Genomic DNA, 18,854 nt, shown 5'->3' with positions numbered 1-18,854 from the left:
TGACACATTGTATGGCTGCACCCCAATGGACCTCTTGTGATGCATTTCATTAGTACTTTAACTGACAAGACTCACAACATAGTACTGTTGCGTAGTGCCGAAACCCAAAATGCATTGTACACCATCTATTGTCATTTTGAAAGCTTATTTGAGTTCTTGGAGCATCTACGTTTTAATCATTGCTGGCATTGACTCAGACATCTTTAGTTGGCCAGTTTCCATCAGCGGATTACATTTTTTTAATATTCAATTCAATTCAATTCGGTTTATTTTGTATAGCCCAAAATCACAAATTACAAATTTGCCTCAGAGGGCTTTACAACCAGTACACATACGACATCCCTACCCCAGGACCTAAACATCGGATCCGGAAAAACAGAAAAAACCTTTTCACTGGGAAAAAAGGGAAGAAACCTTCAGGAGAGCAACAGAGGAGGATCCCTCTCCCCAGACGGACAGAAGCAATAGATGTCATGTGTACAGATGAACAGAGTTACAGAGTTACAACACATTCAATGATATGACTAATGAATTTTGAGTAGTAGGTATGGACCACAATCCAGATTTCCACAATCCATAAAACAGAAGGAGGAAGAGGGGGGGGCATCAGCAGGGCCATGGCAGGAGGCCGGACCAATGAGGCCAGGCCCTTGAGGCAGGAGGCACAAAGACTTAGGGGAGGAAGTAGAGTTAGTAATGTGCAATAAAGAGATGTGAATTCATCCATAAGGAGAGAGAAAAGAGGAGATTGGAGCTCACGCCTATAGCAGCATATCTAGGGGCTGGACCAGGGCAAACCTGATTCAGCCCCAACTATAAACACTATTAAATGTAGTGACTGTGTCTGCCCCCTGAAAGTGGAAGCTGGTTCCATAAATAAATATAAAAGAATATAAAAGCGGAGTGCGCACTCTGCACATCTACCTCTTAAATCATTAAAACTGTAGTCACCATGTGTTATTTTAAATGATTGCATTTATTGAGGAGCTGCAAGTGACCATTATTTCTATTAGATATTATTCTGTTGATTTTTGTCTTGATTGATCAATTAATTGTTTTGTCTATAAAATGCCATTCATGATGTCTCAGGGTCCAAAATGATGCCTTCCATTAGCTTGTTTTGTCCAACAAACAGCTAAAAACCCAAATATATTCTATTTACTGTAATCAAAAAAAAAAAAAATAGCAGCAAATCCTTACATTTGAGGTTTTGAAAAAAGGAAATGTTTGGCATTTTTACTTGAAAAATAAAATGTACATACTTGCTACATTTGCTACATACTAATCATACTCCTCCTACTCCCCCTACTACCACTACTACTACTACTACTACTACTAGTGTAGTCTGTTTTCTTTGTGAGACCCTCTACAGCAAAGTCTGGATCTGTAATCTGTGTGCAATATGAGAACCATCAACCTGTTTGAAAATATCCATTAGCTGTTCTAAATGAACCTATCTAAGACAAACTATTCCATCGGTGGTAAAGTCTTTATTTGGCCCTGAACAGATGAAATATTTTATCAGTCTGATTAAACAGGAAGATGAAACATCTCTCATCAATCGGATTGGACGTGACACTGGCAAGGTCTCTCTGATTGGATGTTTAACTACTGACAGTGATTGATGAGTCATCACAGGCCAAATAACCCACCGGTGGTGGGAGAGTCATGCACCCTTGGGTCGATTCCTCCTCAGATGAAACACCAGCTGACTTGTGGGGGGTAGACACGAATGGGGCATCATGGCTGGGAATATTTGAGTTTAAATCTAAATCTTTATTTAAACATATTCATGGTAAATGACAGCTGTTCTCATGTTGGAAATGAGCATACTTATGCAGCCCCTGCATATATCCACTCGGGGTTGAACATGTGCACTGAAATACACAGACACACTGCTGCTTACCCGACAGGTCATTTCATTTCAGTCGTAAGAGACGGAGTTTAACTGCTCCCTGAACATCCATCTCAATACAGCAGCCCAACACACATGGATTTGATGAAAAAACAATGGAGTACAATATAAATACTATAGTATATGAGTATGAGTTGAGTGCATCTATTACAACCAACATCTTGCACTGCCAGATGCCGATAAGCAACGCTGGAGCAAATCTGTGATATTTGAAGATCATAAAAGGCTTTCAGTGCTTGTCTGTGTGTGCTGCAATACTGGAATGATTATGATTAGCAGAACAACAATTAATTCATTATTCTGTGTGAAATATTTAATCTTCTCCTTGCAATCTTTCACGTTCATCGACACAGACTGAAAGTTTCGGGAAAATGAGCGAAACAGATTGCCTGTGAAGTCTTGCTCACAAGTTTTCTGTCTTCAAAAAGATCAAAAGCCATGACAGCGTTTTTGTGTCAAACACAGTTGCACCCCAACGTGGTAATCTGGTCACATAAGACACATCTTGAGAAACTATGTTATTGTTATAAATCCGCCTGGTTAATTTTTTTATATATATAATGCCCCGATATGCTGTGGCTGCATCTGGTAATCCACAGTGATGTGATTGCTGACTACCTCAATATAGTGACCTATTTTCTAGTAAGTTAACACGGCTGGCATGCCGACACGGTTTAAGTGATAATAAAAACTCCATAACTAGACGTGTCTCTTGTGTTGCAATAATGTAATATTTGCTGTGTGTGTGCATTTGTCTCAGTGTGTTGGTTTCCATTTGGTGACGTGTAAGTCAAACACAGCTTATGGCTTCAAGGAGGAAGGGGTAGCTTGTCCTTTTTTTGTATGCGGCGTCGCCATGGCAACACAACATGAAGCTGTGTGCCTGTAGAGAGGATGCAACCCCTGTGATAGAATCAAAGGTAGCGTCACTCACTCACAACTTCACAACTCTCACAGTCTAGCGGACACACACACACACACACACACACACACACACACACACACAATGTTTATACGTCTAAATGCAGTTTTTTTGACAGACGAAGAACAACCCTGGAAAGCAACAGGAGCGCTGCTGTGTCTCATTGGGACACGGATGTAACAGGATAAGGGGGGGGGGAAGTTGGACCTAACCTTGAGCACAAAACACTTTATAAATAACTAAGAAACACATGCCCATGGCTCATTAACATTATCATTCCAACACACAAGTATGTACACACATGCTAGTATGCGCACACACACACACACACACACACACACACACACACACACACACACACACACACACACACACACACAGGACATTCAAGATACGAATAACTGTCAACATGTGTAATAAGAATCAGCAGCTTCAGAAAGAGAAACTCTGAATATTTGTACAGTGTTTGTGGCCGCATGTTCCACACTAACAATCCCCCGATATATAGAACATTATAGAAAGCCATAGTGTAGAAAATGATAAACACTGGATCAGAGCACACAAATTTGTTGATCCTCAAGATGAAGTCACTTGGATCAAGCCAAAAAACCTGATCAGGACTACTTTTAACTTGTGATAGACACAACTGCCAAATGTTATCATGAAAGGAAGGCAAAGTAAAAAGAAGTCCCTGTCTGTTTTCATATAAGATTACCACATCCGTGCTAGCGGCTCTGTGAGGCACAACTGTTAACATGTTAACGCAAAAATTGCCATCCATAAAAGCAAAGCTGCTAAAGGGGCTAATTAAAACATCTATTGGCTCACAACTCTAAAACAGCAGATACTCAATATCAAACTACTTTCTTTATTGATTGTCATTATGTGTGTTCTCACACATAATGACAATCCATTCCTGAAAAATCTGCACATGGTATAGATGCCATTTTCTGAACAATAACCATTCACCTAGCTGTGCTGCAAAAGGGATGGACACTTTGTACAATAATGAGGAGAATGCCACTAATAAGAGGGGAGGGAGAGAAAGGGGCTCTAGTGGGGATCAGTTTGTGGCACATAAATGCCCCCGTGAGCAGCAAAATAAACACAAGTTTCAGTTTATCGAATGTGAATTGACTCCGATGGTGAGTTGAGAACTGGAGAGGAGATGGTGCAGCTGGGGGATGGGTGGTGGGTGAAGGAGAGGCCAAATGGGCACACAGTGTGGAGGTGGAGGTGTAACATGGGTAATAATGCGGAAGACACGTTTCTTCCACTTCAACCGTCTTCATCTCTCAGGTTGACAGGCTGACGTCTAAAGATGTGAAATAAACAATCATCTTTTTTTTTCTTCTACCTGAGTTGTGAAATTAATGCGTATGATAATGCCAAGTGTGCGTGTGTGAATTGTACTCATCGACTGAACACATTTGAGACGTTTCCTTCCAGCAGGAAGCTGAGATACTACAGATATAATACAGACCTCGATAGACAACAGGTGTTGTAAATCAAAAGTGCAATAGATGTAAAAATGACAACTCATCTTCAGATCTGGAATAGCGAGACCTCCAAGCTGACATATTACTCGATTCGTTTGACCAATAGTCCAAAACCAGTAAAAAATATTTTGTTCAAGGTAGATTAAGAAAACCAGCACATTTCAGAAGCTATATGTGGCATTTTGTTTACAGATCTCCTGAACAATTAAACAATTATCAACATTGCAGATTTAATTGAATTTGATCACCTGATTAACATAACGACCACTCTATGGAGGACATCATTTCCAAAGTTTGCTTTGTGTATGAATGCAAGTTACATTCAAATATTTTATGTTTTTCAAATATACTATACATATTTTAGGAAATCCATGAGTGGATTTGCTTGAATTAATAAATGTGTTTTAATGTGCTTAATGTTTTAATGTGTGTGCAAGTTTAAATAAGGTCTTTTCAGGGGAACTAATAGAAGGAGCACTTAATATATTCCTTTATAGATTTGTGAGATACATCTCCATTCTGTCTTTTGCAGCAAGTTGCACCAAAAATTCAGGCTGCAGCCATGTCAAACTCAGATTTTCTGACTGAAACTCCGCCCATAGAGAATGCCGATTACCAGACAGCATGCCTATGTGTGTTTTGTGTGTGTACAGTAGGTCTGCGGGGGTCTGTCCTGAACTGACCCTGGTCCTGATAACATCATTACCCTGCAGAGCTACTACCTCCAACGGCCAGCCTGCCGTTTCCAAGGCAATGAACAGGGCCACTCATTTTCCACCTCAAATGCATTACAAGATGTGTGTGTGTGTGTGTGTTGTGTGTTGTCTTGACCGTTGTACATTTACATACATTACATGTGAGTGGTAGTATCTGTCTGTGGTTTGTATCGGAGTGTGCCTTTGCATGTATGAGCATGTGTCTGCGGTGGGTGGGTTGTTCAGGTTAAACAAACCCGTATGGTCAACAAGTCAGGGTTAATAGATATTTGTGTGTGTGCATGACCATCTAATGTAGGGTTAAAAAGAAATCACTATCAACAGAAGCCGATAGATTCATAGCGCTTCAGGGCAGGAGAGAAAAAAGCACACACACACACACACACACAAATATAATCATGTTGTGGCTTCTGAAATAGAATACACAGCACAGATAATATGGAATACATTTTTTTGTGACTTCCCCCTTCCTCCATGTGTGCATGCCTGGTGATGCTGATCTAGGAATTCAGATGACCTTTTACAAGCCGCTGTGCTGACATCGGGCATTTTCCATACTTTTAACCAGGTCTCAAATTAGTGAGAACCATAAGTACTAGAGAGCAAGAGAGAGAGAGAGAGAGAGAGAGAGAGAGTAGGTCTAGTAGCTCCTGCATGCTCTCCAGGTAATGAGAATCAGGCCAACTCGGCTTGGATAATGACTGCCGATATATTCTGTTCCTATTAAATGTGTGTGTGTGCGTGTGTGTGCGTGTGTGTACGTGTGTGTGCGTATGTGTGCTTGGAGGCCTCTTTTAAAGCTGTTATGGTGGTTATTGATCTGTAATTAACGGACGTTAAATTGCTAGAAATGGCCTGTGGAGCTCTGCGAGACACTTATGTGTCGTTGGGGAAAAAACTAAATGCGATACAAATGAAATGCTATATAGGCTATTAAACCTCTAATAAACAAGAAAGTAAATCCTCTTAAATAGAAGTTAATACTTTAGTGACTGCTTAATCACAGAAATGAGATTATGCAAATCTAAAAAAATTATTAAAGATAGACAGAAAGGTAAGAATGCTGAGGGTGTGCGAGGGATTAATAAAAATGCCTGAGAACTTCTGTGCACTTACAGTGTTTATGCGTATTAGTGTCAACAAACATTATTTTCATAACGTGAAACTCTTTTCTAACTTTTGTCACAATACGCCTCTACAAAACAATACGACAAAACAACAATACAGAGAAAGGCCGGAGAACGCAGGAAGAAATAGAAATAACAAGACAAGACAGACAAGAGCAAACAAGGTCCTCAATATAAAAAATACAAAAAGTAAACAGAGCAGCTGCAGAGCACCATGACACACATCTATAGGACTAACAGGTGCATGCCTACTGTACGTTGGTTATGGTGGCTCGAGGGGAGCAATGGCAAAGGGGACTGAGCAACAGTTGGCTGTGCATATGCCAGATTACATCAATATTCATCACAAAAATGGTAAATATTAAATAGTCACAGTCAACATAAGAAAAAACACTGAATTGTGTTCTTGAAAATAACATTGACTGAGGTTCAGAAGTTCAGATATACCACATTTCTTCATCTTGAATACAAACTGCAATTTCAAACCACTTGGTGCAGTAGGTATGCTGGCAAACATTATTCATTAATTTCTTCTTAGAGATAAAGCACTCTCTCTTCTGTTTGATAGACACCAAGCTTTTTTTTATTGAGTGCTATTTTTTTAATCCTGAACTTGCAGCAATATGTGTATGTGTGTTGCATTTAAAAGGTATTTTTTTTGACAGAAAAAAAAAAAAAAAATTGTGATTGAGTTTTGATACAAACAATATCAATGTGTTTTAAATTGATTAATGGATGCCTGTGTTATCGCAAAGGAAGTACATGTTCTTCTGTACATCAGCTCCTCTCCCTAAACGCTGTAAATGAGAAAGTGATGACTGTCAGCAAACGAGTAGACAGCAGTTAGGAAAAAGAGCTGGGCAACCAGCCAGGCATGCTGGGATTGATGAGTCCTTGGGCAAATAGATGTCCTGGCAGAGCAACTGTGTCAAAGAATATACTGCTTAGTGAGGAAAAATGTGAGAAAGAGAGTGAGAAAAGGAGTCAGGAAGTGAGAAAAAATACACATGGGAGTATGCGATGACAATGTGTTTCACATTGCAAAGTAGAAGTTTACTTCCGTTGAATGACAGGAGGAATCAGGCCTTCGGGTTGTCTTTGCGTCATCTCATTTTGTATAAAGTAAATGTTTCATAATTAAAAGAATATAGTTCAACATTTTGGGTTATACGCAATAAATACGAATAAAGCAGCTGATTAGCTATTATTTCATTTTCTCCTTTGGATAGAAAAAAATAGTCCTGCACATACTGTAATATATAATATAAGCTACTGTAATATAATAAATGTAATACAAGATGTTGTGCATGTGTTTTTTGCTGTTTGCTGTGTGGGGAACTTTGCACAGATTTAGTTTGCAAACAAGGTTCATATAAGGAAGGAAACACTGGATAAGGAACAACGGCAGAATATTTTAGATTACATTTGGATGGCAGATCTGTGAAGATACAGCCCATGGCAATGTCCTGTGGGCCTCCCACACAGCCAGAAGCCAACAAGCTGTGTAGGAGTGAGACAGACTGATTGAAATGTGCCTCAAAGAGACACTCTGCCCTCGCTGACATGCAGAGGGTAGACTTCATCACATTACTTGATGAGGTAAAAAGCACAGGCTGCGTTCACTTTGATTAGACTGTTAAGTACTGTTATTTTACTGACTGGTGGATGTTTCTGCCTTGATCTGCAGCAGTGAATGTTCATGTGGTCGTAAGGAAAGTGAGAGACATGCAGAGGAACATACAAAAAAGAAGAGTGAGGATACCAATAATGGTAAGAAAGCAGTGTTTTGTTTTTTTTATTAATTTTTTTTAGACTTTAGCAAGATGTCATTTCAGAAGGGGAATTTCTCAACTGGGACTGATTTTGCAGCCTTTGCTATACCCTAAGCTAAAAATAAATAAAAAAATACAGTTTGACAAGCCAGTGATTCACCCTTACTCATAGGGAGGATGTGGCAACCATATTATGACAGGAAATAGTTTCACATAGACTAACAATTTTGCAATGGCAGATATTCTGTTGTTGAAGTCATACATTTCTCCAGAATAACACAGAAAACTCTCTTTTCATGCTTGGAATACACTACCTCATTTCACTCCCAACAATTAGAGTGTGAAATAGAAGTTGCTGTGACCCTGAGAACCTCATTAACTGTGTTTGTTATCACCCAAAGGTAGTTTACCTGATCTCACAGTGACTGGTTAAAAAGCAGACTTTCAGTTCTTTCATCTCGCCAACTGGGAATAATCTAATTTCATTCTTCCAGTTTATTTATTTTCCCTCAAATACTGAACATTAACACCTTAAATTGGATTTAGGGAGTTCATAGAGGTCTCCTAATGAAAGCATGGTTTAGATTAGAGCGCTGGGTGTGAATGTGAGTGAGAGGGGAAGATGTTCCAGAGGGGGATGGCACAGCGGATTCTATCACAGGGTTTACTTCCTCTCCACAGGCTTTCTGCTTCCTGTTGTGTTGCCATGGTGCTGCATACAAAGAGGACAAGCTACTCTTCTCCAGGAAGCCATAAATAATTGATTGGCAAGTGGCTTAATCAGCCCTGAGGCTGCCTGGCAATACCACAGCTAATTCCACAGCTAGCTATAAATAACTCATAACGCTAATTATGGTATGTGAGCACACAGCTAGCCTGCAAGTGCAAACACAGTCAAGCATGACTACTGTGGGTTCAAACACTGCGTCTGTATGGCAATGTTCAAGTTATGAAACTCCAGCAGCATGCAGCAAGCACTGGTGCTAATGCCTCTGCTATGATGAAGGAGTGAGAGGAGCCTCAAAACTTTTTGAAACTAAATGTCGGCCTACCTCGGAGTCTTGGACAAAGGAATCCCGGCAGATGATGTTTACTAAAGATAAACTGCTCACATCCACTTATACTTGACAGGGACAGTGAATGTGATTCTCCATGACACCGACCTATCAGAACTCTCTAACTATGATAGGCATCTCCTACTGCGACTTTGACACATCTCAATACCACTCTCATTTTGATGGAGCCTGTCTTCCACATAGCCAGCAGGGACAAGAGGATTCAGATGATGGTAAAGTAGAAGGATAAGCACTTAAGAGACCTGGGAGAGGTCTTACTCCTCTGGGCAAAGCAATAATGACCTTACTGTCTCTGTCTATGTCAATAGCACTCCAGTGTCCATCTATTTCAATCACATCCAGACTTCCTACTAATGACAGGAAGTGCCGATAATGCACAGGAAAGAGTCACACACCGTACTGGGAAGGCTACATTTCGGAAAACACTCCCAACTTTAGATGTTTATTGTCTGCCGAAGACTCGAGGAGAAATGCAACACAAAACATACTGACGTCAGCAGCTACGTTTGACGAATGGTAAGCGATTGAATCAAAAGCAGCTCACACAAACACGCATAACCTTTAAGTACAGTTAGTTCTTGGGGGCAAAGTGGTCCTTCTTGGAGACAGATTGAGTATTTGAGGACCCTCTATTATAATCCACTGCCACTAATGCAGTCTTCTTACACAGTGTCACATTGGCCTACTCTCCACTATTCATCCCTCTCTTCTCCGGTTCACATACGACCACACACAGTTTCAAAAAGATAATCTAAGACAAGGGGCCCAGGAACACAGTGTACTGTGCTGTTTAATGGTCTCATGGCACAGGTTGGGGCTTTACATTTGGTCATGAACCACCAAAGGATTCACTGAAAATGTAGCGGAGATTACGTCAGAGTGGAGACCCAGCTATTGACATACCGAACCATCTAATTGTTATTTAGGAAGTGCATTAGTGGTGCGGCTTTAAGCTGATGTCAGCTGGTCTTTCTGTCGATCGGCCTGTCAGTCCACCACTTTAGTCCAGACGGAAATACCTCAGCAACTGTGTGACTATGGCAATTGTGCAACTTTTTACAGAGTGCCATAATCGGAAAAAAGATTTTACTCATTCAGTAAAATAACTTGGCATTGAGTTGATTAATGGGCACTGAACACCCATTGCACCTATTCAGAGTTCCAAAACAATGAACCCTAGTCACTTGTCCGATCAGCAGGTTCACAGATTTGTGGTTTAGAGCTAAATGTCTTGACAGCTATTGAGTGGATAACCATGATATCTGCTACACACAGTCACACACTCCACAGGATATATCCTCTATCATGTTCTGGCTTTGTAACACCATCATCAGGGGAAAATACTAGGCCAAATACATTGGTGTCGGACCAAATACCAGCATAACTACTGGGGATTCCCACCAGCCTCATCTGTTATTTTGGTCAGTGCTCAGAATCAAACGTCAACATGATAACATGCTTAATTAAGATGTTGATTGTGGCAAACATTAGCCTACCTGCTTATGGTCAACCTCGGCATGTTAACATTTTCATTGTGAACAATCATAGCATTTCTCTACATAGTGTAATAATGTTCTGTTTCTGTTGCATCACTTCACTTTACTATGGATTTGTATAAAATACTTGGTGAGAATTTTTGCTGATTCTGCAGTTGCACTAATCCACAAATGTGGAAGCTACTAGTTCAATTTACTTTGTAAGAAAAATAACTGCTTTCCTAAAGTAGCCCTGCAAAATGAGTCACTGTAGCACAATATGAAAGCACAGCAGTGTGTCAGTCAGGTGTGAAGTGAAGACGGCACAGCGCCCCTTTATCTCCAACACCAACCTACTCAGCTGGCCTCTCCTAGCAGCGTGACCACTCATGGGGAGGAGGTGGCAGCGGAAAACCGGCAGGATGCAATGCCAGAGTAGCAGTGACACAAGGCCGGCACCATGCCAACCGCTCAGTGCCCACTTAGGTGCTCTGAAGTGTGTTGACTGTTTTAACGGGTGGTCAGTAATTAACATTCAAATACAAAAAAACAAGTGGTGATAGATTAAGCTTGCGTGAAAATTTGTATTAGGTGTTGGCTTTAACAGTTCCATTACAGTATGCACATTCCATAATAATTCAACATTCTGGAATAGTAGTTTTAGTGAATGTTCAAGCCCTGCATTTAAACAACGCAAGGGGCTTAAATGATTGGGGTGTACGACTTCAGGTGTTGGAGAGACATGGAATACTACTCAGGAAGTCAAGTTTGACCAACTGATCCAGGAATTTGAAGTGTCATCAGATACCAAAACATTGCACAGCAGTTTACAACTCAATAATTGTATCTTTTGGTGCCTGTATTGCGAGGTAATCGTGTCTCAAACCTACAAGGAATATCCATTTTGCATGAATGCAATTAACCTTGCCGGATGACGTTGCGTTGTGGCAGATTCAAGTTTTGCCTCGGGCGACCCTTCGTCGGCATCCCTGCTGCACCACGTGACTGGCCTCATTCAAATGAATGCCCGTACCAGTGGAAAGCCTGGTCAAATCTGTACATTGACCTTTTTTAGCACTACTCACCCTCATTTTGTGTGTGTACCATTGTAATCTGTTGTAAAGATATTCAAAAACATTTGGCACAAACATTGGGCACAAGATCAGATTGTCAAACTGACTAAACCTTTGTTATCCTCAGAGCTATTCGGCTGGAGTTGCTAGAAATTTAACAGCCACTACCTGAAACAAGTAAATGATCTGTCCCAACAGAATTGCCCTGTACGTATAATTTTATGCTAAGGAAAAGAAAATGAACGCGCTGTTGGTGGCCTCAATATTCTCGGAGACATCCATCAAAAGGCCAGGTTTCAAATGAAAGAGCTCCTCTCCCACCTTTTTGTCAGCTCTTATAAATGATCCTCAGGTGTATTGGGATGGTATGAATAAATCAGGTTGACACATAATGCAACAGAGGATTTATACATGTGGTCTATTAATAGGCTCGTGAGTGTGTGCTGCGTACAAATAATTATGTAACCATGCTCAACGACCCCGAGGTTAAACGTGCACTCGCGCAAGTTGTGAATAAACATTAATTTTCATAGCCTCATTTCGCGAAGTGGGTTAACCACTGGGGATGCATTCATGTACATGACTCCATCGTAACGCTCACAGAAGCTTGGATGCCATAGCCTCTTTACACCATAGAGGTAATTTAGTTAAGAGTTAAAAGGAATTATAAAAGCCATTTGATGTTTATCAAAAGTAGTGCAGAGGAGCTTGGGGTTAAGGGAGCTGTAGGGTGAAGGTAAAAAATAACCAGCAAAAAAGGGAGGGTGACATGGTTAGAGTTATTTCCTTTTCCTGAAGTCATTGCCAAATATGGTCGTGGAGCTAGGAATAGGTATTTTCCTCTGCTCTTTGCAGAGATTGTGCCATCAGTTGTTTGGGTGGAGGTGCATTAGAAACATAATGTATTTCCAGTTCAAGAGAGAGTTATTCTTGCCCTGAACAAATTGCTGCCAGAGAGTGGGGTCCAAATCTCCCATCATGCACTATGACTCCCAACATGAGGCTGACCCTGTCTCCATCTGGCATTACTGCTTCCTTCCCAGGATGCACGGCAGCACAGAAGAAGAGGAGGAGAATTGGAGATGATGGGTGGAGGCAATATTTACTGGTATTTGGTGGTGAAGAGGACATGAAAACAGCGTACACAAACGTAAGCTAACCCTCCTGACCTTTCTCCCTAGTGACAGTTGTGTTCCTTCAGGACTCATGACGGACTATTTGTGCATGTGTGTGTGTGTGTTTGTGTGACGTAACATAAGCCCTCGATTTTGCCCAGATTCTGCACAGCTGGGCTTCTCAGTATTCCAGATTACAATACGTCACAGCTTCGCTCTCAGCCCTCCCTTCTGCCCAGCACATGCTCACAGTACAACCCATGCACAAACCAACTCCAGTGATGTCATTGAATTTGCATCTGTCTTTCCCTTCCGCTCCAGCCGCCTCCGATATCTTTGTTCCTCTATCATGCTCTATCGTGCTCTATCATGCATAGCAATTTGTAATACTTGCTCCTGTCAGTTAAGCTCAGCATATTTATCTCCCCTCATCTCTTCTTATTTCATCTCCGAATATTTTGTGATATTCCTCCATGACTGTCCCTCTTTCTTTCTCTTTGGGTCAAACCCACACAGCTTACGCCAAGGTTTGCCAAACCACTGGCCAGATGTCAAAACTTTGTGCGTGTAATTTGTACCAAAGCACATCCTGGGGAGGAAAAAAATACTTACAATTCCAATTAAGATCTGGTTTAGGAAAAAGGAAAGAAAAAAAAAAAGTCTTAGATTTTTAAGATTGTCTGTAAACTAAAGCTTTTCTTCATCTAGGTATCCTACGACTGCAACACATTTGCTATCAGGAATTTGAAACATTGACAAAAATAGTTTTTTTTCCCATAAACATTGTGGCTTGTATTTTCTTTTCAGTCTGAGGTTTACTGATGCTTGAGAGTGTGTGCGTGTGTGTGTGTGTGTGTGTGTGTGTGAGTGAGCGAGGAGCGAACTGTGGGTGTGACGCCTAAACCGCGACTTCTCTAAATAAAAGTTGACCTTTCAGATATGCAGAGGTTTCTGTAGAACAGCAGGAGTTTAAAATATAGAAGTGTAAGTTATGTACCAAGGCATACTGGAGGTCATTCACCGTATTTGTGAATTTACGATTAGGTTTTCCATTGTAGTTAGTAGAATTATATCACTGGTTTCTCTAGTTTTATGATTGCAGGTAAATTGTGTGCTTTTATTGACTCATTATTATTTTTGCATATGCAATTAATCATCACTTTACTATGTTGAACTGTATGTAATCAAAAGTGAACACTAATAGGACATGCCCAGATAATGGCTTATAGCAGATAAAAAACAGCATCAGGAATTTTTATTTTTATTTGACCTCATGATGCGATTAAAGCCTTGCACCCTGAAGACTTGACAGTAGACGGGTAACTGACGAGCTGAACTCAGGGAGCACCTTAAAAGTGCATGTAACATTGACAAAAGAGCTTGGAAGATTTTTGTCAATAGCCTCTTAATTGTTTTTGCAGAGACACGTCAAACCAAAACAATTTCATCTGGATCAAATGGAGCTCTAGCGCAAGTTCAGACAGGAAGACCATACCCCTCAGCCCGCCATCTATTCCTCACATTCCTGCCAATCATTCCTCACGCATGCTCACTCATTGTTTACTTGCCATCATTTTTCTGCGCCGTCAATCATGACACCAGCTGCACAGATCAGCTGATCCCCTCTATCCAATAAGCACACAGAAACAATGACACGGTTAGCCAATCATCTTGGTGCTGTCTCATTTAAATGTGACTGTCTCTCTACCCTCAGTTCTTTCATGCTGCTGTTACGCACCCCTCCACCTCCCCATCTCCGCCCAGTCTCCACGGATCCATCAGCTTCATCAACTCATCATTCTATCAGCTCATCAGCCACCACCAGGTCTGGACTCCACAGGGGGATCTATCTCGTTGCTGATCGGGGCAGTCGGCCCTCAATTGCAAATCACCCCGCAGAGTCCAAGCGCCAAAGACTCTGAGACTTCATCATTTCATATCATCTGTTAACAATAAACATGCATCCTTTCTTTATCTAACTGGTCTCTCCCTGATTGAACTACAGTTATACACAGCCTCCAGTTCTGACGAAGCGTGCTGCCTGTAAGATGGGCCTTGTTTCTTTTTGTGGTTTATGTTATTCTTTCGAAATCTAAAATGGACCCATTTACTGTAAATCCTATTACAGAACCAATTCTTCCCAAATGGAAACAGTGTCACTAAGCTTCACCCTTGCTCTCCCTGAAGCTGTATGGATTTATAAAGAAACACATTTGCAGCTTTAAAGTGGAACAAACTGCATGTTTGCACTGAATCACAGAAATAACACCATCCTATTGCATACCTCCCATATTTTCTGTCAGGCGTTCTTTCTTTTTTTTCCTATTTTTCTCCCACAGTGACGTCCACATGTCTGAGAGAGAGAGTACCTAGCTGAACACATCTGTTTTCCAGAGGATTGTATCAATTTAACCCAGCTATCATGCTGCCTCTCTTACTTTTAGCTTGACAAGCCTTCAGTTTGCCTGCAAGGTCATTGTCTACTCCATGTACCCTGTTGTTGAAGAGCATATACACTGGAGAAGAGGAGAGAAGATGAAGGGAGGTGAGAAAAGTGGAGGAAGAGAACAAGAGGTGATGAACGAGAGAAAGGATGGTGGGGAGGAACGTGTGAGGAACACGCAGAGAGGAAACAGAAACTGACAGAAGCACACACACAAACACACAAGTAGACTTGTTGGCTAAGCTGTGCGACATGCCAGGGAATGGGATGATAGTAGAAGGGGATGATAGTGGACTGCAGGGGGTTTGATAGAGGCATTTGGTTGTGTGTGTGTGTGTGTGCATGCATGTGTGTGTACGTGCGTGTGCGTGTGTGTGTACATGTGTGTGCGTGTGTGTGTGTGTGTATTGCACTCATTCATGGTATGGAATACTAGAGTGCACACACACAAGACAGGCAGAGAAACACACACACACACACAGACACACACACACACACACAAACCCACATAAGTCCTCCATCAACAGACACACAGGATTAGACTCCCCCTAACACTCTCTCTCTCTTCCCCCTCTTTCGCTCACACACGCACGCACACACACACACACACACACACACACACACACACACACACACACACACACACACAGATTACAGTGCCACCACAGCCCTACTAGCTTCTCATGGTTTTCGAGGCATCATGAGAATCATGAGTATCAAACCATGATGTCATCTCTTTAGTGCAACAGTAACATACAACACATATGCACACACATGCACACACTCATGTTTCTTGCCTTGAAACAACAAATAAATAAATAGAAATAGTATATATAAAATCCGGAGCACATATTGTATATTGTATTTAAGGATGGGGATTCACATACCATAAAGACGTTCTGCAGTTCACTGTCGGTCACCTAACTACCTGCTCTAAACACTGAGCTCCTGTTCCCGTCTGTAAGCTGCATCCTGTATACTCAAACTCTTATCTCAAGAGTGGCCTTACATTTGGCATCCATGCAACTTAAACAGCAGCATGTATACAGAGGTCCAGGTTAAGTACTATTCAAACAGACTGTTTGTGCGCCTGAAGTTTGAATGCCACAAGTCGGTGCCACTGAAAGAAATGTCTGATTTATTCATGGACAAACATGCATGCTCTGTGTTCAGCTGCACCGTGCTTTCACACGACTCCACACATTCACACCTGAGTGTTGCCAAGTAAACACGGTCTGCTGCTGGCCACTGAGCTGCTCCACTGAAACAGCTGGGAGGTCGGGAAAAGCTATGAAACCTTGCACACCTTAAGTCAGAGCATCAACTGTCATTCAAATTGTAAAGATTACTTTCATGGCTAGAGGTTTAACCTTGTCAAGCTCAGCTGAGTTGCGTTTCTGTACAGCCCTTGAAGCTAAAAGGAATGTGTACTCAAATATGCTTTACTTCTTTGATCTGTTTGTGTTCATGTTGTGCGAGTGCCCGATTGTAGATTTCAGATCTGGATACATTCATGCCTAAGCATACAGTGAATTGAACTATAACATTATGTGATTAAGTGCACAGACTTGAATTTATTAGAGCAAAGTCTTTGAATGGGTTTATTCTCCTTTAGGAATAAAAAGCACTTCAATAGAGGTAATTGGGTACAGCCAAGTATGACAAACCCAGTGAGCTGTAGTTGAATTGCTAATTCTACATACATATCCCTTAGAAATTTCCGAACAAAAAGGAAGTTGTGTCCTCTCTCTCAACCTGCTCAAATCATCCCGTGACTTGTGGCGAACATTGCTATACACATACCACCAATCAATAAATACGGAGACGGAAAAGGATATCACAACAACAAGCAGCGGCCGGAGTGACTGCAGGGAAGCTTACATCATTACCTGTCTCAGTGCTATGGCTCACCATGCTGTGCTCGTAGGGGCGGCACGAGTGTTAACGCGTTGCCACGAAGCGGTATCGCTGCTGGGCCGCACAGGGTGGTGAGCCTGTCATGCCTTGACACAGGCGAGCAGCTAAACTCTAAGTGCCGAGTGAGTGGAATGCCAGGGTCCAGTAAGACCCCGGGGGAAAGAAGTGGAGATCCTACCAGGGACCAAGTGTGTGTGTCCGTGTTAGTTTGAGAGTTTTGGGAGACTCAGTGGGAGTTCAAGAGCTCATTTTCAGCCAGAGAGGTAACCAGTGAGCAAATGAGTTCATGTGCAGTCAAGACAACGAGAAGGAAAAGACAGCATAGTTCAATCTGCCTACCTCCATACGATAAAGCAGCACACACACACACAAGCACCACTACATCGACAGGCACACTCTTACTACCCAACTGATAAGTGTGCACATGCATGCTAATCAGCCTCAGCCAGACCTTGTGTTTAGTGCTAATTAGCAGATGTTAGCACGGCAACACGCTAAACCAAGATGGCGAACATGGTAAACATTATACTCGCTAAATGTCAGCATGTTAGCACTATCACTGTAAGCATTTTAGCATGCTAAAGTTAGCATTCAGCTCTAAAGCATCAGTGTACAGCCTCATAGAACTGCTAGCATGGCTGTAGATCCTGGTCTAGTTTTATCCAGTTTGTTGTTGTTGTTGTTATTGTTGTTGGCCGAGCAGAAACACATTGCTTCACACGTGCATATTACATTAAAGGCTAAATTTCATTACATTATGCCTTTGTATTACGCAATACTAGATCTGTTAAGACCAATTTATTTTTGCTTAATTCCTATACTTGAACCTAAATGACATACCATATGAAGACATGGGCTCTCAATTTTAATTCAACTTTATTGTCATTATACAGTACTGCTTTAGAAAAAACAGTTTGATAAGGGATTTTGCTCAAACCTAGAGAACTCTAGATGGTAAAAGAGTGTGATTGATTGTAACAAATAACTAATCATTGTACATAAAAAAGTGAAATACTGTATTCACAGGAAACATAAAATGCTGAACTAAAGGATAAATAAAAAAACATTATTATATAACTTTACCAAAGATTAATGATCGATTGATTTCATAGCTTGAAAATGGACAGCTAAATATAAGGGTTGAATATTCTCTCTAAAGTCAAAGAGGGCACTTTGATCAAACTTGATGTAACATGGATCTCCTGAGGTTTGGAAAGTTAAATGAGTTCATGGTGTTCAGTCACATATTAAGACTCAGCTTCTCCCTCACATACAGGAGGCATCGTCATCCTGCTATGAGTCAACAGCAATTGGAGCAGAGGGATATTATGCACATGGTTAACTAGGTCAGCCGAGGACATACTGTAGCTGTCTAGTCAATTCACCATAGAATTATTCCCATACTGATTGGGGTTAACGTTTTGCAGACTCAAACACACTCACTCACAGATTAAAACATAACTAACACTAACTTGCGCAGCAGGGAAATCGTTTGCTTATTGTCGTTTTCAAATGCTTTATAAGTTATGAAGATTAAAGCTTGAGCTTTTAAAGGCTTTTAGACATACTGTATAAGCACAACAAGGTTATTTAGCTATTAGGCTTAGGCTGAACTCATACCCCAGACCCCCCACAACACTCATCAAAGTTCAAAGGGCCCATATAGCTAGTCTCTTCAATAAACTAACTCCAGATAGATGTTTCATCCATAACTAGGGGTTTGATAGGGAGTGGTAAAGGTCAAATATCTGCAGTCAATTTAGTGAGCAGACATATTTAATCAGACCCCATATCATCTCCTTTA

At 41.2% G+C, this 18,854-nt stretch overlaps 1 long non-coding RNA gene across 1 annotated transcript; it reads left to right on the top strand.

Moving 5' to 3' along the window:
- The first annotated feature begins 7,676 nt into the window (after positions 1–7,676).
- Positions 7,677–12,816, top strand: LOC117726339. The gene is made up of 3 exons (XR_004608989.1): positions 7,677–7,778; positions 7,867–7,949; positions 12,619–12,816. It is a non-coding gene; the product is annotated as an uncharacterized LOC117726339 (long non-coding RNA).
- The last annotated feature ends 6,038 nt before the right edge of the window (positions 12,817–18,854 follow it).

Source organism: Cyclopterus lumpus, chromosome 23, assembly GCF_009769545.1.
Source record: "Cyclopterus lumpus isolate fCycLum1 chromosome 23, fCycLum1.pri, whole genome shotgun sequence".
Taxonomy (NCBI): domain Eukaryota; kingdom Metazoa; phylum Chordata; class Actinopteri; order Perciformes; family Cyclopteridae; genus Cyclopterus; species Cyclopterus lumpus.
The sequence above is the reverse complement of the archived record's forward strand: the minus strand, read 5'-3'. Positions and strand labels throughout refer to the sequence as shown.